At 36.7% G+C, this 7,290-nt stretch overlaps 1 long non-coding RNA gene across 1 annotated transcript in view; it reads left to right on the top strand.

Moving 5' to 3' along the window:
- The first annotated feature begins 1,114 nt into the window (after positions 1–1,114).
- LOC111871974 overlaps positions 1,115–7,290 on the top strand; it is a 15,707-nt gene continuing 9,531 nt past the window's right edge. Inside the window, exons 1-2 of the long non-coding RNA XR_002844143.2 lie at positions 1,115–1,692; positions 3,625–3,755. This is a non-coding gene — a long non-coding RNA (uncharacterized LOC111871974). The remainder of the gene's footprint in view (positions 1,693–3,624; positions 3,756–7,290) is intronic.

Here is a 7,290-nt window from a genome sequence, read left to right as displayed (position 1 = left end):
TCGTTATCCACAGGAATCTTTCCTGATCGTCTTAAGATTTCAGTAGCAAGACCACTATACAAAAAAGGGGACAAGACTAGTATGTCAAACTGCAGGTCAATTTCACTGCTAACTACTTTCCCTAAAGAAAAGAGTTTCGTGCAGGGATTCATTCCGGGAAATGAAAATTTTACCATTGTGTTCTCAATACGTGTATTCCCTGATGCAATACATTGTAAATAATAGACACGTGTTCTTAAGGAATTCTGAAATTCATAGTATCTGTATTAGACAAAACAATTTATTTCCCCCAAGTGTTTCTATGACTACAAGTTCAAAGGGGAGCTAATTACTCAGGCATAAAGATCTTTAATCACTTGCCTGCGAAACTCGAATTATCAAATGATCACAAATCTTTTGAGGCAGCCTTAAAGAGATTCTTGTATGCTGGTTCTTACTACTCGCTGAAAGAGTATTTTAATTATCAGACACTCGAAACATAGATGTTGAAGTTTACATATTTTTTTTTAGGTCTTTTAACTTTTTGGTATGTTTACCTGTACCTGTCTCTGTTGGACAAGTGCCCCATGGAGTATATTGTTGTAATTTGTTTCTACCATAAAAACAATCTGTATATATATCTTTTTCTTTAATACATTTGGACAAGTGCCCTGTTGCACAGTTGATCATGTATCTTTGCAGAGTGTTTTAATTATCACTGTATTTTTACTTCTAAGCATAAATACTGAATTGTACTTGTTTCTTTTATAACTTTTCTGGATTGTTATTTTTTTTATTTGTTTTATTCGCATGTTATACAATTTGTTATGTATGTTGCTGACAGGTGCACTATTGCACAGCTATTTGCATATACTTAATGATGGTAACTACATCAGCTGGAATTGTACTCCTTATGGATATATGGTGGACTAATAAATATTAAAGTACTTGAAAAAGTTATGCACAATAGGTTAAGCCAAGTTTTGTTAATATTGTTGTCAAGATGGAGTAAACGTTTTTACTGAATTTAATAGGATAACTTATTATAATTTGAATTTTAATTGCAAATTTAATGTTGGATTTTGGCAGACAGTAAAGTGCAACATAATTTGTACAATATTAAGTACTTATAATTCTTACATGATAGAATTAATGTACTTACACAGTTACTGTCCGTTTGCTACTACAAAATTACGTAAACTATTGTAACTTTACTTTTAATTCTGACCGCAACCTCCAATACGTTCAAAACGGTTGACCAATTTAGTAGTTGTGATATTGACCGCTGATGTCTCAGTAGGCGCCTAATTTCCCTCCTTGCATAAAAAATGTCCAATATATATATATCCAACTTTTCAAAATCAATTCTTATTCCAAACAAGCCAGATGGCCTAATCTCTGAAATATTAACAAGAAAAGACAAATTAATTAATTTGATCAACTTTTACGTGAAAATGGGAATACAAAGACAGTGATGCCAACTGTGTTAATATATGGAAAGGTTGTGACTCGTTAATAAGGATTCGAAGGGAATGTCCCCGTGTTAGATTGAATTGAGCTATGTATATAGCAAGAATTAGTGCACACGAGGATGTGACGTTTCATATTGCAAGATCCTCAATAATAAAAAGGGACAAGACAGAGTTACTGTAGAGATACAGACAATAAAATAAAAAGCGTGAGAGGAGACTGTAACTTTAAATTCATCTGTAGGTACGTGTAATTTGAGCTTTGATATTAGTTTGTGCAGTCCTCAGAACAAGTTACAGCACCGGATTGCATTGTTATAAGAAGTTTTGTAGTGTTCAAGGAACAGTGTGTTTGATTTTGAACTGCATCCCAGCTGCAAGTATACTTGCTTTGTGAGCTCAAATCTCAAAAGTTTAAGATGCAAAGGAAGTGTCTCATATTTACTTAATATACCTGATAACCATTATGGAAAGTAGAACTTAACTTAGATTCTATATGGTTCTGGCGATGAAACATACGGAATTACCGGTTTTCGAACTTCGTCCATCATTTCTTCTAAAAAACTAGAAAAAACAACTTTTCAGAAGCTTCCGTCTTCAGGTGAGGAGGAGACACCTACTCTGTAGGTTCCCTTATTTCATTTCATTTCATTGCATTTTTATTTTGAATTCAATACAGCTAACCTCCAGACCATTGAGTGAGGTTAGCTCATCCTATGGGACCCAGTGTTTCACGAACTTCACCTTGTGACCTTCTTCATACGACCCGTATGTGAGTTTTGTAGCCGCCCTCGGACGTACAGCTGCCACGACGTTGCTCGAGCTTGGGTTCTTTTTCTCAGGATATGGGTGCTTCAGAGATGGGAGTGGAACACACTTCGAGGTTTATGAATCCGGGGGCTCCAGAACACACAGTGGATTGCAGTTTTAATTTAAAGTTCCATTGATGATCAATATTTACATTATTCTCCAAGCTAGCCGCTCCTCCGCTGACTCTCTACCACTACTGTAAAAACACTTCTCTGCTTTCTGTCTACATTTCAACAACTGTCCTCCTCCGCTCCCTAAAACCGACTTCCCTCTCGTTACATGTCCCCCAGTTGGCATAAAAAAAAACAAGAAAAAATAGAAACATAAAAAGAGAAAGCCAAGGTTCGAGCCCGGCATCTGAACTACATCTGTATTTTTTGAGAAGCCCCTAAACTTTTTTAGGTCTTCATGGCACACAAGCATGGAACACAAGCCGGTCTCGCGCAAGGTCAGTTTGTGGGTTTATGATACCAGGAGGAAACAGGCGATGTTAGGGACAATAGTGGCACCCTTAGCCTAAGGAGGACAATAGCTGAATTACAACTAGACGGTCCCGGGATGGTATCTCTCCTGAGGAGCGTCTCTAATGGTATTAAACAATGCATTAGTTGTTCGTACCCTTAATTAAATAATTTTGGCGAGGGACATACGGTTACAATTTCCTTCAGATTTAACCCTACGTTTTTATAGCATAATGTTTTAAATCAATGGAACAGTTGTATGAGTTTGAAAAAATTAATTTGATTCTCATTTCTAATGAGATTGACACCCCATATCCACCCGTTAAATTAAACGTGACTCTTACATTCAGTGTAGACCTCCAGAATTTACAGAGATATTGGGTTTTCGGACTTTATCCATCGTCCTGGTTTTTAAGATAACTAAGAAAAAAACACGACGTTTCTATGGATCTATCTATCCTGGTCCCACGCTTGTACGTGTTTGGAACAATTTGTTATGTATATTTTTCTTAGTAGCTCTCATTGACTTAGCCTGTTCTCAGGTGTTTATAACCTTTGTGTTTTGTGACATTGTTTGTCCAGTGATTGAGGCTAGCTCTTTCTAAAGGACCCAACAGAAAAGGTGTCTTACCTCATCTGAGGATGTAAACAGATCCAGTTTCTGAAAGGAAATGTCGTGTTTTTTCTTAGTTATCTTAAAAACCAGGATGATGAATAAAGTCTGAAAACCCAATATCTCTGTGTGTTATACACCATCGGCAGAATCCTATAGTAACTACTCCAGAATTTAACATTATTATTTTCAGGTTCACTGTTAATGAACGTGAGAAGTAATGGATTGTGATATCAGCATGATTCCATCAGTAAGATTACTTTGCTAATATGAATGTTTGCTTTTCTTACAGTTGGTTACAAGACCTAGGAACACTTGTCAGCATGGTATCTCAAACAGTCGTAAATATGGCTCCTCACAATAATAATATATGAGTTTTGATGTACAGCTGTAGTAACAAAAGAGTTTTGACTGAAGCCAAAGGTAAGATGTTTCATATATAAAGTATTTTAAAATATTATTATTACCATACATTGGAATTTACCTTGTCATAGGGATGGTATAATTATGAGATATACACCACCAGGAACTTGTAACTGATAAAGAGAAATCCATGTAGAACCTCAACTCGACCAAAAAAGGCCACCTGTAATTAGGAAGGATGATTTTTTCTGGTAAATTCACCTATGGACAATAGGAATTCAATTCATATTTCTACAGATCTCAACATTTATAAAGAGTATAATCCAGCTGAGAAAGGTAGTCACCTTAAACATCATTTCTGTCTGTATGATAACACATCCGACTTTAGAATTTTTCATCAGAATATTAGAGGATTGAGGAATTAAACCTGTGAGTTATCAAGTGCATTATATCCTGATTGGCCACATGTTATCTGCTTAACAGAACATCATCTGAATTCTCTTGAATTTGAAAATTGTGATATTGACCATTATAAGTGGGGTGCTATGTATTGCAGAAAAAACTTTACAATGGGTGGAGTTGGGATTTTTGTTCACAATTCCATTAACTATTCCTGTGTTAACTTGGACAAATTGTGTGTTGAACGAGATATTGAATTATGTGCAATAAAAATACTATCAGCCTATATAATAGTTGTATATAGGGCTCCATCTGGAAATTTTATTCAGTTTTTAAACAACCTAAATATATGTAAGTTTTGAGGTTTCCATGGCGATGACAATGAAGAAAGTTGTCTTCTGGGTTTAGGCACCGTGTATTCTTCGTATTGGCCGACGTTTCGGAGGAACGTAGCGCCTCCATCTTCAGACAGTTGAATGTCCTGGAATGCGGAGAGCAGTAGCTGTAGTGATAGCGCCTTTCACATCCTATCACTACAGCTACTGCTCTCCGCATTCCAAGCCATTCAACTGCTCTGAAGATGGAGGCACTACGTTCCTCCGAAACGTCGGCCAATACGAAGAATACACGGTGCCTAAACCCAGAAGACGACTTTCTTCTTTAACCTAAATATAGTTTTTTTTGTTTCATTCTGGTCCGTCACACTAACAATTACAAACACAAATCACTCCCTCCAATGTGACATATAAGTTTTACTACATGAAAACCTATCAACCCTTACATGTTTCGGTCCTTGTGGACCATCTTCAGAGGGATCATCATTACAAGCTGGAAACTACTATCACAATAGGTGTATTGATTTAATTACATACACATGTCCTATAACGCACAGTATGCATAATTTTGAACGTTTCACAATCACAGCAGCTTCCTGGTATTGTAAAGTTTTTTAAAAAGATTTCTAGATGTTGTTTAAAAACTTATTGTCAATAGTTAAAATTTTATAAACCACGTAGGTTCGTGTCCGTATTCCTATCGCCCTTGTATGGGGCAGATTTTGTGCCGCTGTCTATCTTGATAAGGAGGCTCTTAATGTCGTCCAAGGTTTGTTCGTGGCTAGCTGTGGTAAATTTTTGATGTTCCCAAGCTCTGATAATATTCGAAATTGAAATCTCAGATAGATTCGCGGCTTCGGAAACTATTAGAGAGAATATCAACATTTTTGGCAAAGAGAGTCTAAGTAATTATGAATTGAAGAAGCATAAGCCATGGTTTGATGAAGACGAATGAATGTTCTGTGATGTGACGTGTTATACTTCAGTATACTAAAAAAAAATTACCCGTCAACTAGAATCCATAAAACATTTTTGTGTCTGTTACACTCGTCCAAAAAATGTGGAAGTCTCAATGACCTGTTACAGGGATAGCTTTACCTTACATAGGTCACATCTGATCAGACTGACAGAACAGGAAGTCTCTGCACTTATTGCATAAGCTTTTGTAATGTTGCCTTCTTTCTTCCCTATTTCTTTCCCAGTCATTTTATCATTCATTCTCTTGTTTTTGTCCCTATCCATTTGTCTTAGTACAGTTTAACCTTTAAGTGCCGAAGTGCCCCGTTTGTGCCAGTGGTGAGTAAGGTTGTCGTGGCCAAAGTACCCCGTTTTGGCCAGTCGGGCATTTAAACTCCGCTAGGGGAAGCGCGCGCACACGCCGCTAGTAGAAACGAATGCACAGTCCTAAATATTTATTTTTAAATGTAGTAATTACCAGACAGACTTGAGTAAAGCCCTAATAGAAAAATTAAAATGATACCTAGGTGAACAACAACAAAAAGAGTATACGTATGAGTTATGCCCAAACTCATCCACGAGCCAGTACTTTTATTGCAGATTCTGCAGATTAATGTGTTAAAAATATATAGTAAAATTCGATGTACAACCTTTTTTGTTGTTATCTGCTTGATGTATATCTAGGCTGAAATAAAACTACAGTATTCGATTTCACTAAGCACGCACAGAAAACAGATCGCACTCTGAATCTCAGCCACGATGCAGCTGTCTGTTCAGGCCCATAGAAAGGGCAATAAGCTTTTGCAGCTATAACGGAAGGTCTTAGAACTGAAGAAGGAACCCCTCTAGCTCTCTCTTGAATAGCCATTCTTTCATTCTTCTGACCTTCAGTCAAAAGATTTGAAAATCCGAAGAGTGTAAGCAGTGCTAGCAGAAGACCAAATGATTTTATTGCTTCCATCTGTTTTATGACATCAGGGACTGCTAAAATTTGTCAAGTGTTACAAACAGAAATGAATTTGTAATGCAGAACAACTCTGTGAAGAACTGGGAAATCATTTTTGCAGTATTCATCAAAATTAAAAGACAAAAAATTGAAAATGGAGTATAATTTGTATAAAAAATTTCAAATCTTCCATTATAATATGCGACAGAATATTCTTTGCTGATACAAACAAAATTAATTCCATCCATTTATCATAAAAATTGAATTAGATACAGCATTTTTAACACAATGCTTAAAATTGTTTAGGCGCACTAACAGAAACGGACATTTAAACGCAGAGTAACAACGGTCATTTAAACGGGCACCAGCAGCAGGAATTTAAATAAACTCCAGCCAGCTCAAGCTTACCACTATTTCAGAAGTCCGGCGTTTAAAGGTTAAGTAAATACTGTCCGAAACATGCCATTATAGGAGAAGAGAGATGAGAAATATCAGCCATGATACATACTACCATAAGCTCCATTGGCCAGCATGAATGGAAAATGGGGTGTGCCAGATGCACAGATTCTTCCAGAACTGAATTATCATGTGATTTTCGTCATTTTCCAATCTGTAATGTTTCAATTTTCTGTTTTAGAGTCAAAACAAATGTACTTACTTTAAGTCAGGTGACAGCAGAATATCAGATGTAGTGTAATGCAATCACAAATTCACCTAGCCTCTACTGTGATCACGAATCAGTACAACTGTAACAGCATCTGTCTGAGGGAGGATGTCAGGGAGTTCTTATGATGGCAGCTTTGAGAACTACTGCATGGTTGTAAGATTTGAGGCTTTCACGGCGGTGACTATGAAGAAAGCAGTCTTCTGGGATTTGGCACCGTGTATATGTGGTGTTAACCGACGTTTCGGAGGAACGTATCGCCCCCATCTTCAGGGTTGAAGAAAAAGTATAAGT

The sequence above is a fragment of the Cryptotermes secundus genome, unplaced genomic scaffold, assembly GCF_002891405.2.
Source record: "Cryptotermes secundus unplaced genomic scaffold, Csec_1.0 scaffold2214, whole genome shotgun sequence".
In the NCBI taxonomy this organism is placed as follows: Eukaryota; Metazoa; Arthropoda; class Insecta; order Blattodea; family Kalotermitidae; genus Cryptotermes; species Cryptotermes secundus.
Note: the sequence above shows the minus strand (reverse complement) of the source record. Positions and strands in the feature narration are given on the sequence as shown.